This window comes from Cynocephalus volans, chromosome 3 (genome assembly GCF_027409185.1).
Source record: "Cynocephalus volans isolate mCynVol1 chromosome 3, mCynVol1.pri, whole genome shotgun sequence".
Classification (NCBI taxonomy): Eukaryota; Metazoa; Chordata; class Mammalia; order Dermoptera; family Cynocephalidae; genus Cynocephalus; species Cynocephalus volans.
In genome coordinates this window covers 131,584,035-131,601,105 of record NC_084462.1, presented here as the reverse complement: position 1 = coordinate 131,601,105, position 17,071 = coordinate 131,584,035, and positions in this window count along the sequence as shown.

Sequence of the window (17,071 nt, the reverse complement as noted above, 5' to 3'; positions counted from 1 at the left end):
CATGCCATGCTCACCATGTGATACCCTGTTTGCCACAGAATTCTGTAGAATCCCCACCAAGAAAAAGGTCCTCACCAGATGTGTTCTTGGACTTCCCAGCCTCCAAAACTGTAAGAAACAAATTTCATTTTCTTTGTAAATTACCCAGCCTCACGTATTCTGTTATAAGCAACGCACAAAGGACTAATACAGGAGGGGGAAAGATTTGAACTGTATTAAAGTCTAAGTTTTTATTTTATTATCTAAGATTGGCCCAAAAAAGTGTTGGATATATTTGATATTTCACCTTGAGCCAGGAAAGAAATTTCTACATATGGAAATCACAAAAACTGAAGTGGAAAAGAAATTTATTTGCCTTTTGCTTGAATCCTACTGTGTACATCTTATTCAACAAACCACTCACCTTAGATGATAGACAGTTTCCAATTCTTCACTTGGCTGTGGTATAATTATACAACTATGGCCACGGTATAGCTTTATTATGGCTGGTTGAAAGCATCTTCATGAATGGAAAAAAATATCTAAATTAATGGTGGTAGGCCTATATAGAGGATTCAATGTTTGCTAGGATAAATTTTATCAAAAATAGTCTTTAAGTAGAATTCATTAATTACATCAATTATGAAAAGTAGAAAATATGAATTTATGCAACTGAATAAATTTCAGAAAACTCATTTGATTCTATTACAATGCAAAGTAATTTCTATTTTAATAATTGTTCATCTTTCACAGATAAGACTGAGATAAAGTTTCTTGCTGAAAATGTTAATAAATAAAATTTATTTGTTTACTATTTAACAAAATATGCTTTTAGGCCAGTCTGAGTGCAATGGTGTTTACCGCTAATTGATCACAAGTAGTTACAGATTTCTTTGTTCCTTCTCCACTCCCGCTGTTTCAATTGACTAGAAAAAAAATATGTTTTTAGTTGTTTAATAGATATAATAGAAAATGTTTAATAGTTTCAGAATTGATCGTGTTATTTTACCTCACCATTTTAAAACCAGCTATTTCATCCACTTCCCTGAAATTAGCACTCTACGTGTATCAAGTTGATAATGGGTAAAATGTGGACTAAACTTTCATTAAATAATTCCTCAGAAAAACACTTCAAAGTAAGAATATAAAGCTTCTCCTTTAAAATTAAGCCAAAAAATAAGCCTATTAAAATTGGTTTCCTCAAAAACATGAGTGTCCCCTAAAGTACAGAAAACATATTTTGAGGAAATAGATACTGCTAATGTCTTTGCTTCTCTCAATGCAAGATGACCTACGTAATCTAAAGTTAAGGAGAAAAAGAAAAGAAAATTAAACTTTCAAATTTATGAGAAAGTTGTAAAAGCCAACAGGCAAATGGATCCATATATTAAGGGCAAAGTAAGAACAAAGGAAAAAAAGAATAGCAAGCTATGTAGGACCAGTGTAAGAGGCGTGTGTGATCTGAGGACAGTGAGGTCCTTTGCCTTTGAAATGTGACTACAGCCCTGTCATGCTCTAATAGTCCACAGGGCAACAGAATGATTGGGACCAATATTAACTCCGACAGTTCTGGGGAGTCTCTATTTAGCAACAGCTATACGACTAGCACAAACCTAATATTGTAGAACAGGATAGATAGTGAAACACCACATAATCTTTTGGTCATGGGGCACTGTTACATAAATGCAACTGTGTTGTTCATTTGAAGACTTCCAGCAATGGTTTATTAGATTAAAACAAAAGGGCTGAAGTCAGAACTACACAACATGCAATTGTAATAATCTTTCCTTACAGGTGTGTTAGTGTGAAGCATCCATCCATCTGTTAAAAACACATTTATATTTCAGTTTGGATTTCCTTGTGAAGCAGGATGTTATAATACTTAGGATCAAAGGTTTGCAGAACTGCAGTTCTGGAGGGGATTCTCAACCCAGTTACTTACTACCTATCTGACCTAAGCAAATATCAACCTCAGAGAGAAGCAATTGTACATTCTTCAAAGATTGCTTAGAGATATGTCAACTAATATATATTAAGCCCTTAAGACAGTGATTGAGACATGGAAAATCCTGAATATATTTTGTCTTAATATTTTTTAATTGAAACTTAATAGTGCATATTTGTATGGTACAGAGTTGAGTGTCAATACCTGTGTATAATGTATGATAATCAAATTAAAATAATTATCATATTCATCACTACAAAACAATCATTTCATTGTATTTAGGACATTTGATCTTCTCTCTTCTAGCTATTCGATAACATACAGTAAGTTAATGTTAATTATAGCTGCCTAGCTCAACTGTAAATCCGTAGAACTTATTTTTTCTAACTAGCCATTTTGTGTCCATTAATGAATTTCTTGCTACCCTTTCCCCCTTTTACCTCTAGTAACCACAGTTCTATTCTCTCTTTCTGAAAATTCAATGAAATCCTGTGATTGTTGTTTGTTTGTTTCTTATTTATTTATTTATTTATTTATTTATTTATTTATTTATTAGCTCCCACTTATAAGTGAGGACACGTGGTATTTCTCTTTCTGGAACTGGCTTATTTCACTTAACATAATTTTCTCCAAGCTCATACTACTTCTGTGAACAGCAGAATTTCATTCTTTTTATGACTCAGTTGTACTCTATATTCCAATATGTATATATATCACATTTTCCTCATCCAGTCATCCATCAATGGACATTTATGTTGGCTTCCTATCTTGGCTATTGTCCATAGAGCTTCAATAAACATGGGGGTCCAGGTATCACTTCAACATGATGATTTCCATTCCTTTGGATATATACCCAGCAGTGGAATTGCTGGGTCATACTGTAGTTTTATATGTAGTTGTTTGAAATACCTCCATACTATTTTCCCTAATGGCTGTACTAATTTACAGTTTCACCAACAGTGTATAAAGATTCCCCTTTCTCTGCATCCTTGCCAGCATTTGTTGTTCTCTGTCTTATTATTTCTATCATCAGTATTATGATAGATCCATTTTCATGTGCTTTTTCTAAGTAAATAAAGTTTTTTCTCACTTCAAGTTTTATAAAACTTAGTTTGAAGATCTGTAAATCTAAAGAGGATATAGTGTGTTAAATATAATACAGAATTTAAATTAATTTCCCCTGTTCCTTTTTACTTTTTGTAATATGGCCACTTAAAAATTTTAAATGATATATGTGGATCACATTTATGGCTTGCATAGTATCTCTGTCATACAGCGTTGCTATCGACAAACTGAGTGGTAGACCTCTGAGCATAGCATCAGTACCAAATTGATTAACAATTAGTAGTCTCCCAATTTGTTTTGATATGTAATTTCTATAACTAGTATATATCATTTCAATATGTGATTTCTGCTACCTAGATTTCTGTTACAAAAATTAAATTACGCACTTGTGCATATATATGCATATAATATATAATTTCAAAACAACCTTTATTCATAAAATTCAGTGAGAATCCGGAATTTTATATGTGCTAGTAAAGTTGCTCAAAGCATGTTAAAAGGAATCTCATGTTTCCTCTGCTGCACATACACATCAATGATGTTACTTTTGCCAGAATTACACTACAGCCCTGGTAGCCTTTCAACCAAGGATGTTGTTGGAAATTCTAGAGTAATTTGCTTCTTTCCAAAGAAGTGTGCTTATTAACAGCATCCAAAAACTTTCATAATTAGATTGATTTTGTACTTTGGCCCCTGAAAACATTGGTTTTTGCTCAATTAAATTTTTTTGAAAATTTTGGCTAACAATGTTCCTCATCTGTTTCAAATGAAATAATTACCCAGTCCAGTTTTGTAAATTAAACTAATTTTTTAAAAAAAAATCTAATCTTCCTCTTTTTAACAGCCGTTTAAATAAAAGCAATCTATTTGCATTTATATAACTTCTGCAAAGATAAAAGCTATAAAAATGTTTGATGCACAAACTAATTTTAAATAATGGGTTTGTTGACATATCCTACGATAATTCTGTTTACTATAAAATTGATCTTGCTTTCTAGCAGCTTATAGAAGATACCATTTATCTTTGGAAACATAAAGATATCTGTTAGATATGTCATATCATTTCTGTGATATTTAACTTATAATGCTTAATTTTTCATTTAATGAATCAAAATTTCCTCAATAATTTCAAATAAAAAATTTAAATATACATTGAAAATTCACCTGGCTTCCGATTTCATACTCTTGTTATTACCATTGCATAGTTACTCTTCTTTTTTTCAGTAAAACAGAATATAACATTTATTGATTTTGAAGTATTTCTTTAACATCCCTGATGCCAAATTATTATCATTTAATAATATAATGAACTACTAAAGTACCTACAGCTATTAAAGTTGTCTCTGTACACACTTTGTAGACCCATTACTACTGGTATCCAAGCTATGACATTTGGAAAGTGAATATATTATTCCATGAGATATTTTTCAGGAATGTGAGAATTGACTATCTCTGTATCCATTCTCAATACTTTTGCAAGTAACATTTCTTCATGTTTTTTCAGTCTTTATAAACCTTAAATATGTATGAGTGGTAACCATTCATTTTCACACAGGATACTTTCACCCATTGTATGGAAATTTGCTTGACTACAGTTCACGGCACAGATGATCTTTGACATTTTTCACAATGTCATCAACCCTCTTGATACAATATCACTGCTCAGTGGAGCACAAGAATTATTTTCATTTGGACTTCTTTTCTACATAAAAATAAATCTCTTACAGCTGGAAAGATTAATTTCTGTAATATTTTGGTTTTATGTATCTTGTAATGCACTGTGCTATTCTGTAAGAAGTAATGAGAACTTTATTCCTCTGATTAGTATATATTTAAAACAATCTGGTGAAAATAACAAAGTTTTCAAACAGTTCTTATAAATTTCAGGAGCATGATATTATATCCTTGCAAATTTAATCAGTGTGCTTCTTGGTAACATTTACATTCAATCTCACCTCTATTATTGCTTCATTTAAAACTGTGTTGCCAGATTAGGAATATGAGAAATTGTTCAATTATTGGACAAACTGTAAAATCTAATGTTCAACAATCAGCTGAATATAATTAATATATTTTCTTTATATTTGACATTTTAAATAAGGATTTAAAAAGCACATTAATACTTATATAAAGAATTTCCGTAAATGTAATAATTGTAAATGCAAACAGACACAGATATGTTACATTGGTGACACAAATATTACAAACAACATTGACATGGTAACCTAATTTTCCAAAATAGAGAGCAACTTTTTGCAAAATTTGAACAAAACAATGGGCAGTGCTCCCTTGATTTATGAATGAATTCCAGGAAAACTTGGTGTATGTTACAACCATTGAAAATATTTTGCATGTATGTATAATGCAATTAGTTTCTAGGCTCAGATGATTTTAAATGGTGATGAGGTACATTCAAATTTTTTGCGAACTGGGAGAACTTTTTAAAATTTTGCATTACTTCCCCCATGCTTTACAGGATGTATAACCTTCTTAGCCTCTACTTACAAATGCAGCACCACCCTGTAATATTTTAACAATCAGATAAATGCCTCCAATAAATTTCCAAAATGACTTGAAGAGGTGTGGCTCTGCCACCAACCAGAGCACTGACTAAGATATAAAATAGTGATTTCTTCTATACATATGAAAACCATTTGCCTCTCTTCTGCCATTCAGTGTCCTTTTATGATCTATGAGTAATCTTTGCTCTATTTCAATCCTTTTCATAAGAGCAGGTGTTATTAAAAATGCAACCCCTGAAAGAGACTTTTAGGTTCATCACAGAAAGATAATATTGGTGGGCTGCTTAGAAAATTCATGAGAATGAGTCATTTTCCTAATATTTCTTACATAAAATTTCTGTTTATAATGCCAGATTCAAATTTTTACATCACAATACATAATATATGGATTCATCATTGCTTGTTTATTATACAAATACAATCATTGTTATCAAATATTGTAGTGACCACTATAAATATTTAGCATTAGAAAATCAACATAGTCTTCCTTATGAAACACATGTAAAAAGGAATAATTTACTTGCTTTTGCAGCCAATATTTGTGTTTTTACTTCAAATGCAGGAAGAAAACTTACACTGTGTGCACCTAATATTGGAAAAATATTAAAATACTTATTTAATCTTTACAACAATCTCAGGAAGCTATTTAAAAATGAAGAAACAAATCTCAGATTAAATGACTTTATTGAAGGTCACAATGAAAGTCAAGTTTGGTTAAGCCTTTCTGTTCTACCATACTGCCTTCCATTGTATCTTGTATACACATGAAGTGCTCCAAACTTTTCCTTTTAAAAGACCACCAAATTATTTATAAGTAAATTCCAGAATGACCTACTGCTTCTTTTTCCCAGGATATCAAAACAATTTTGATATTCCTAGAATATCAAATCAAATTTCAGTGAATTTATTATTATTATTATTGCAGTTATTATTTTTATTATTATTATGCTCTGTCCCCATTTACTTCTTGTCACTCTGCTGATCTGATCCTCTGTTAAGGATATTGAAACTTCCTGCTATTCTTAATTAGGTGTTCTGCAATACACTGAGCATTTAGGTTATGGAATAAATGATATATGCATACTTCCCCTAAAACATGTTTGCTATAGTCTGATTTAATAACATGAATTTTGAAAATAAACAAGCCAATGCCACTATGTCTCACATTTATATTGAAATACTGATTTTTTCATAAGCAGGTAAAAGTTGTTTATTTAAAAGTTGCACTGTGATGGAAGGATTTTAAGGATATTGGTTTCATAATTAGAAACATGAGAAAATTCCCTTTCAGAAGCCTCACCAGAACTATTAGTGAGAATAAATCCATTTAATTCTCTTTAGACTCTTGCTTCTCAGTATTTTACTTTTTGGGGATAATTTCTATAGTCACAATTGCTTTTGAATACATATGAATCACCTATTTCATTCATATTGGTCTCATTGAAAAGCAGCATTTATGATGGGATAATTTGGAAATGTATTTCTCATCCCTCTGTGGTAACTCTGGCTTTTATCCTTCTCTTACTTGCATCCACATTTCTTCTCATCTTTAAAGACACAGCTTCAGACCACCCAGGCTACTTATTACTCTCTGATTCCACTCGCCCTGATTCTACTCTCAGTTCTCCAGTACCTGAAAGACTCCACATTATTTTCCTAGTCAAAATTCTTATCTTTTTAAAAAATAGACTTAGACTCATATATGGAGGGGTGAAAAAAGAAGGTAAAATATTTCTATCGTAGGCATACTGAGATAAATATCTGCTGTCTGTAGAATTTAAGATTGTCTGAAAAACACCTGATTATCTTCATTATCATGCTGTTTTCCCATTTTTTTTCTCCTCCATAAACTCAACTTTTCACCAATCTTTCAAACCCATTGTAAAAATAAATGTAGTAATATTAGGGGAGAAAACTGCATTAAATTTTCTCTTCCTCACTTTTAGTATTGATAAACTTTAGGTTTCTATTTGTATTTCTGAACATTATAGGCCAGATAATTGCTTTTTGTCAGTTCTTTATATCCACAAGGTTCTTTTACTCAATGGATACACCATAAACTTTTGATTTTTATTAAGAAACCAATTTGTAGAACCACTGCTGGTAAGACTTGAAAACAGCTGCTACTATTTTTTTACCTTAAAAGTAAATAAATACTTATACATTGAATTCTGTATGTATATTTTGGTTTATGTGATACTAACTGTGATAAAAAAAAAAAAGGTAAGTGATAAGTAGGAATTGTAAGGGAAAGGCAATACATATGATTTTTAGAAATAAGAGGAGAAACTAATTAGGAAGGAAATTGATACTGCACTATTTTGACCTAAACACAGAACAAACACTTTGGCTAAAAGAAAGAGGGTAAGAAGAAGAAAATCAGACTGCTGACCATAGAAATGAAGTATGATATCCAATTTTTTAATTGGGACATGGAGTTTCATGCATTTAGATATATAGCAGAAAGAAGGTATAAAATTCTGAAATTTAAAATCATGTTTGCAATTAAAATCTAATGTATGGAAACTAAAAGCAAGAATCCATAAAAAAAAACACATTATACACATTATACAAGAAAAATAAATCATAAAAAATAAAACAACCTCAAATGTCAATTCATTTTATATTTGCAAACATGTATGTTGGAATACTTACTCTTATATAATTAAAAATGACTGAAAGCAAGTTTAAAACATTTTATTCTGCAAACAAAGAGCTGTTCATAAGAGTACTCATAGGAAAACAAACATTCCAGGATAGATCCTCCACAAATACACCTCTTATTAAATCATTTCCAATCTTTGCCTTCAGGTCCCCTGTAGTTTTCATTGATATCTATGAAGCAGAGAAACCATATGTACTTCTTTCTTTTAACCTTATTACAGAACCTTCTGTGACTTTTTGAGTATAATGTACTTGAACAACTGACCATATACAATATATTCAAAATATTTAATCCCACTAAAAAATGTTGAAGATCAATATTATTAAAAATAATAAAAAAGATCTAAATATTTAATATTACAAATAAAGAAGTACATGTGCATTAAAATAATGGGATAACATTGAACCCTATAAAATTAGCAAAATTATTTAGATAATTTTAAGATATGACTCTCTAAATAATATGATTTTAGAGTAATATAGCCCTTTATTGCCATTAAAATTAAAAAATTTTAAAATCCAATTTATATTATCACATAAATAGAACTGTGTGAGCCTATGAAATCAATGCCAATGAAAAGGAATAATTTTAACACAGAATCTAGTTGTTAATTGTTTGAACATTATAGTGTTTAAATACATGAAAACAAATTTTAATGATACTAATCAAACAAATCTTTCTTGAGGAAATTTATTTAACAAAGAAAAATTTTGTAAGAAAAGCCCATAACATCAAACATATTCCCCCTTTCCACAAATCCTGGCATGAAGAGAAGAGAAAGTGACTTTGACAGCCCTTCAGATGCTCCTCCATACCCCTACATTGCAAAAAACAGTAAAATTTACCAAATAACCCATGTGTTTCTGTGCACAGGTAGATAGAGTCGTGAAACTAATTCTGGGCAATGGACTTTAAGCAGAAGAGGAGCGTGCCACTTCCAGGATGGGAATGGACAAGAAGGTGTGAGTTCTCTGTGCAGTCTTCTCTGACCCATGTACTTTGGGTGGTCTCTGAGTGGCCGTGGAGCAGAGCCCTTGTTGATGCTCATTGGCCATGCATCCTTGGAGAAAATTCGATGTTGGGTTGGAACACTGCTTTTCTGAGGTTTTTGCCATCATGATTCAGACTCCCTGAATGAGGAAGGTCTGAAGTCCACATGTGCAGACCAGCTGTATTAGTCTGTTTATGTTGCTTATAACAAATTACCTGAGACTGGGTGATTTATAAAGAAAATGAAATTTACTGCTTACAGTTTCTGAGGCTGGGAAGTCCAACATACATCTGGTGGTGGCAATAGCAACCAAGGGGTCTCACATTGCAAGATGGTGGAAGCAGAGAGAGCAGAGAGAAGGAAAGACAGATTCTCCTCTTTTAAAGCCCTCAGAACCATGCCCCTTTTTAATCCATTCATTAACCATTTTTAATCCTTTCACTACTGCATGATCTACAATCCAATCACCTCTTCAAGGATCCACCTTTCAACTACCATAATAGGATTTCCCACCCTCCTAACAGTCACAGTGGGGGCTAAGTTTCTAATACATAAAACTTGGGGGGTGCAATTCAAGCTTCAATGAGTTTGGGGGGCACATAATTCAGTCTGCTATACCAGCCTCTCCAACAGAAGTTCCTGGCTTTTCCTCTCAAAATACATCGCTTTCATAAAGAAGCTGGATAATTGAGATCATTGATATCTCTATAGAATTAGGGTTAGGGTTAGATATAAATTTAGATTAGTTCTGCATTTGAGGTTCTTACTACTGAATATGCTTTCAGGGAACCACAGACTAAGAGTTGCATATTTTCTCTAAGCCTGGAGATAGCTTATATATTGAAGAAAAATATAGCTCAGTAGACAAAAGAATAAATTTTGGAGTCAGGGAAATCTGAATTCAAATGCTGTTCTCACCATTCATTGGCTGTGTGAACACGGACAAGTCATTCAAGGTCTGCAACCACACTTTGCTGGTCTGGAAAATAGAGATAGAAAACCTGTTCCCATAGAGTTGTTATGTGGATAAAATAAAATATAGCATAAAAGTGCTTAGCACAGTATATGATGTATAATAAGAAGAAGTGGCAAATTATCCCATGCTTACTAAGTGCCCAATAAATAGAAGTTATTATTACCATTGCCTTGATTCTTCCCCAGTAATACTTTTCTATAATTCATAGTGTACATGTTGTAAAGAATCACTGTTCTTCTGTCTTTTTCTATTTTCTTCTCTTTAAAAGTTTGGAAGAATAGTCATAATAGTCACATTTTTCATATAATTTTATTCCATGTTTTTAACCAGATTATAGCATTTAATATTAAATGAATATTAATATTAATAATTAATGTTTTAATATTAAATTTGATCTAATATTTTTACAAAAATTAATAATTTCAGTTATGAGCTTCATATAGTATCTGACCATAGTAGGATCCACCAAAAGGTAGTTTTATAAATATTGTAACAAATCAATATTTTACTTGGCATGCAATTTTAACGCTCTGACTGGATGAATGGACCCAAATCTTCTGTCTTTCATCATTCAGTATGACCTCAAAATCTCAGTCACGATAAGCAATGACACTACAGACTTCAGGGTGTGGGGCCAAGTAGGAACTCTGCTGGAGAAATGAGAGGTAGCGGTAGAAATCCTGATTAGTGGATTTATAATCTCTAATCATCAAAGGTTCAGATCCCCATACCAGCCAGCTGCCAAACAAACCAAACCAAAACAAAAATATAATCTCTAATCATTTTTTTCTTTTTTCCCAACACACTCATCTCACTGCTTGCCCATCAAGTTAACTCTTAAGTCCCACTTCTCCTCTGAGACCTGCCTTAAAACAAAATGAACCTATCCAACTTATTTTTGTCTTCTTCCCACACTATTCCCATTTATGACTGAATTTTCAATGGTCCATATCGTATACTCTGTATGTGACAAATGAGCTCTCTTTTGTCCTACTAAGCAATTTAATTCTCACATTATTCTAAACGGTCTTATTTCACTTCTGCAGAACACTTTTCATATTTCAAATGGGGTCCTTGGAAGGGAAGGGTCACAAAGGCATTTTTTTCCTTTTTTTTCTTTTGAACTATGAAAGTGTGTGGGTTCTAGATGACAGTGTGTCCTCACTTGAAAATTCCCTCTGTATTGGAAGAACTTAATGTCAAATAGTTTTGTCAACAGAATCTGGCACCACCCCGGGGTTGTGTTGGGTGATTGTAGTGAAATGCATTTCTGAAACATTTGGGGAAGGCAATCACTTCAGCATTGTCTCGCCTGCAGAGTGTGTTCCACTTGCTACTCTCACTCACAGTTCTTACCTGCTGGCTGTCATTTTAAGAAGGGCCTTGATTGCAAGTGGCCTGAGCAGCAGGGTAGCTCTGGAGCTATGTATTTTTCTGTTTTTAGTCTATTTTTTCTCTCTTTCAGTTGCTTTTGATTCTTGGAAAAGAAAACAACATGTGTGTGTGTGTATATACACACATATATAAAAGGGGCCTTCGAAAGCTCATGGAAAATGAAATTAAAAGATAATATGAATTTTTCATGAACTTTTCATGACTTTTTATGAACATGTATGTATATAAGTACATATATTATTGATATATGTATATATGCATAAATGTAGAATGTTCATATTATATTCTGTTAGGAATTGAAATTATATATTTATGTGATCACTGAGAAAAGTTTTACTTTCCAATTTTATAGGACCAGAGTTTTATTTTGTTTGACCCACTTCAACCTGAGTTATTTCACTTCTTTTTAATATACTTAGAAATTACAAAGATTCTAAATCTCCCTTAATATTTTTTCAAGACTCATATGTAGAAAACACACTCAACATTGTAGCATTGCAACTGGGTCAGATACAAACTCCCTGGAGGAAGAAGGAAATATATCTATCGTTTTCATATGCTTATTACTTGGAACCCATCTGAAATCTTATTAGTGCCGAGTGTGGGGAATTTTTATTTCCCTTTCCCTTTGGCTAATGACTTATTTACATATTGACTTATTCCATGGGATTTTTGGGGGGAAAAAAACAATACATGGGCATTCAACTGGAAAATAAAATAGTATTAAAAATGTATTCTTATGAAAATCCTTCTTTTGTTGAGTTAACAATTTGAAATGATCTTTGTGTCATGAAATAATCGCTAAATGACATATGGCTCCTTAATCAGCATTGTTCACTGCTGGCAGAATCATAGTCATTGGACTTGCAAATGTAGGTTTTGACTTATGGTGGCTTAGTGCAATGTATGAAAATTGGAGATGGGGTTTTACAAAAGAAGAAAATTCAACTCTGATTTTACATGCATGGATAGTACTGGCCTGCATAGCAAAGTAAAATCTGTTACTTGTTTTTTTTCTATTTTTGTGAAGTTTGCTGAGGTTTTTTATGTGAGATTTATATGAAATGAAAAATACATGCTAAATCTTAATTTTTTCATTCTATATAGTTAAACATAATTTTGCTAATTATGTAGCTAACCTTTCTACAGTGTTAATCCTAAACCATATTCTCCATATGATTTATAGAAATGCATCTCTCTCTAGCAAACATCAGCGCCCAATATTGACCTTTTGTAAGGACTAAGGTTATCACAAATAGAAACATTATTTTTGATTGAAGATATTATCTTCCTAAAATCAAAATTTTTACCTGATTAGAGTAAATATTAGAAGAAATTGAAATATTATCCTTCCTTAAAAATGTGGTGCCAAATATAGGATTGTTATTTTTAATGGTAACTATATTACCAACAGTAATAGCTTTTACAAATAAATATTATTGCAATAGAAGATATATTGAAAGTTATTTCAATAAAACAACATTGCGTATATATTTACCACAGCTGAAAAGAAAATGCCAAGGTTTAGATTGCAATCTATTTATAGAAGACAGTAAGTTACAACATAATAACTATCTTGCTTTTTTAAATAATATACTATTTATCACTATATTTTTATGTACATTAATGCTTTAAGTTATTACTCTACTTTGATATTATAAAACCATTTTGGAGAAATAGGAACAAATACAATTTTGCTAGCTTTATAGACAGAATAAACAAGATGATAATGCATAATACCTCAAAATTGTCTAAATTATTGTCAAGAAATATTTTAGTATATGCTGGGCATTGTGATCATATGCTTACTTTCATGTGTTTATCTTATTTAAATTTTAGTTTTAACAACCTGAGATTGTTACTTTTTTTTTAGAAAGATAAACTATCTCAGAGATTGTAGTGACTTTCTGAAATTCAAACAACTCATAAATGAAAGAACTAACATTAAATTCAGTTCTCCTGTCTTCTACTCCATGTCTATTGCAAGTTGAAGTAACAAAATTAATCCGTAGCAAGAATATATCAGGCATTTCTATGATAAACAAAGCCAATATTTCCATTATTTTTATTTATTTTTTTTTAAAATTTTATTTTGTCGATATACATTGTGGCTGATTATTGCCAATATTTCCATTATAATCTCTAAGAAATATGTCTCTGTGTAACAAGACAAATTTTGACTTTCTGGTTTCCTGATTCCCTAGATTACTTTGTTGAAATGCATCTTAATAATCCAGTTCACTGCCATGGTGAACAGTAAACATGTGAACACATATGCTGCTCCCCGGCCCAGGGCCACAGTTTGGCAGTCTCAGGCCTACCTGTGACTGGTAGCAAATCAAGATGGCCTCTGTAGTAAACTTTACTCCTAAGCTTAAGAAAGAAAAAGAAATAAAATGAGAAATTTGTGAATTCATAGCTTTATATGATTTTTTCTATTTATTTCTAACTAATCATTTCCCAGACATAGATCAAAAAGATTTATCATATCTCAAGTAGCACTTATGCACACAAATCATGGAGTATTGATCATGTGCAGCTCACAAAACCTCTTTTTTTGTAAGAATTTTTTTCTTTTTTAATTGACACATATTGATTGTACATATTTATGGGGTACAGTTATATTTCAATAAATGTATACAATGTGTGAGGATCAAATAAGGGTAATTCTTTTTACAAATGTCTTTCATCTCTTCAGTTAGAATATGCATTTTTTTAATACCAGAGATATATTGCATCAGACAAAGCATCAGAGATACAGTGCATCAAGACAAAGCATTTACATAATAGATTCTGGATTATTTTCTGATTTCCTTTTTGATTATTTGATTTATTGGGCTTGACTTGACCTACTTAATATTAAAGTGTATTTTTAGAAGCATTTTATTTTCTGCTTATTATGTATAACCAGATAAAATTGCTTAAATATTATCACCTATTTATCCATTATAATTCTTTGCATCTGTACTAATTCCAATAATTTTTATTCATAGTTTTAAAAATTTTAATAATAGAACCTCAATTTATCATTCTTTTGCTTTAGTAGTATTTTATTCCTGTAACAATTCATCAAATCCCATCAGAAATCAATTCAGTTAGTTTACCAAAACCTGTTTATGTATCTTCAGGGATCAAATGTTAATGAAAAATTACCACTGCCTTCTAAAATTGCATTTTATTGCATACTTTTAAGTATTATAATTATACATTTTAAACCAGTATTTATACTTTCTTTTATTAGCTGTTTCTATGTTTCTTTTTAAGCCACTTCCTGCAATTGTATTTTAGGCATATCTTTGAAAAAATTGCATCTTATGGAATATATTTTCCTGGAAGGACCTCTCTTCAGTTATCCTGCTTATCTTTTATAAAACAATGTGATGTTTGATTTAGGGCAGCAAAATGTTCAGTGATATTTTTGAGCCTCCATAAATAATGTAAGAAAGATATTCTTCTATCTTTTTCCACAGAAGCCTTTTACTTTTAGCTCTTATATTAGACCTATTTCTTATTCTATTAATTTTCAAGTGTGGTATAAGGTAGATAGAGGCCAAAGTTCTTTAAAAATATATACAGGTGCAGCTGTTCTAGCACCATTTGTTGAAAATAATTTTTGTTTTACCCATTGACTTGTTTTGGCTATGATGTAAAAATCACTTGAAGCTTATATATGACTTTTTATAAAAGCACTTTTTCTACTGTCCCGTTCATTTATGGTTTATTATTTCTCCAATACCACACTATCTTGATTACTATAGGTGTATTGCTAAATGAATTAAAGTCAGTCCTCTAAATTTGTTCTTTCTCAAAATTATTTTACCTCTTTTCTATAAAAATTTAGCAACAGCAAGTCAATTTATAAATCATTGCTAATTTATAAAGATTGCATTAAATTTATATATCAATTTGGGGAAAATTTAAATATAAAGTCCTCTAATCCACGTACATGGTATATCTTTCTATTTCGTTAGGCCTTTTTCATTTCTCTTTCATCTCTAAAATACTCTTAGAATCTAATCAATGAGTTTTCAGGGAAGAAGTCTCACATATCTTTCATTAAATTTGCCATGAAGTATCTTATGCTACTACAAATTGTACTTTTAAAATTTTGTTTTCTAATTGTTTATTGCTAGTGTATAGAAATTTGATTGATTTTTGGTATTGACTTAGTGTCTTAGTCCATTTGTGTTGCCATAACAAAACATATAAACTGAGCATCTGTAGGGCTAGGCCACAGTCCCCTCTACCCTGTCCTGTGCAGGTCCTGAGCCAGGTAGTTGAAAAAAGATTCTGGCAGCTGATAACAGGGAAGACATGCTTTATTCCAGACATGAGCTCTGCCAGCCAGCAGTTCAGAGCTACTGTCTTCCATACAGAAAGTACACAATAGTGGCAACAATCCAAGGGGTACATGGCACACATGAGTAGTTACACCACTCTTACGTTTACAAAGAATATGTTGAATCATACCCAGCAGGATATGAGGCAAGAGGGCCTGACTAAACTAACTCCATTTTCCTCACAGTGTCTTATAAACAAGATATTTATCTCACATAGTTCTGGAGGTTGGGTAGTTCAAATTCCAGCAGATTTGGCGTCTGGTGAAGGCTCATTTTCTGGCTCATAATGGACACCTGATGGCTGCATCCTCATGGCAGAAGGGATAAAGCAGCTATATTAGTCCATTTCTGTTACTCATAACAAAATACCTAGAAATGGGTGATTTATAAAGAAAACAAAGATTATTGCTTACAGTTTTGGATCCAGGAAATCCACAGTCCAGGACACATGACTGGTGAGGTGACTCTATAGCAATGCAAGGGTCTTGTCTCATGTCGCAGAAAATGGCAGAGCCCAGAGTGAGAGTAACCTATCATGTGCTCTCCATTTAAAGCCCTGAGAACCATGCTCATGACCACCATTATTAATCCATTCACTACTGAGCGGTCCTACAGTCTAATCACCTCTTCAAGACCCCACCTTTCAATTACCATAATAGGGTTTCCCACCATCAGCAGTTACATTGGGAATCAAGCTACTAATACATAAAACTTAGGGGACGCAATCCATATCAGCAGCTCTCTGGGGCTTCCTTAATCAGGGCACTAATCCCATTCTTGAGGGCTCTGCCCTCATGATTTAATCATCTTCCTAAAGGCCCCGACTCATAATATCGTCACATTGGAGATTATCTTTCAACATTTGAATTTTGAGGGAATACAAACATTCAGCCCATAGTATTTAGTGTCCTGAATTTTTACTGAATTCACTTACTACTTCCAGTAGATATTTTGTAAATTATTTTAATTTTATTTTCCAATTGTTAATTGATAGTACTAAGAGATAGAATTAAGTTTTTTGTCCTGTAACATTGGTAAATTCACTTTTAATTCTAATGAGTATTTTTGGATAGATTTCTTAGGATTTCCTGCATATGCAATAGGTCATGCGAGAAAGTTTTTCTTCTTTCTAGTCTCAATATCTCCTCTTTCTTTTCCTTGACTTATTATCCTAGCCAGCAATCTCCTCAGAA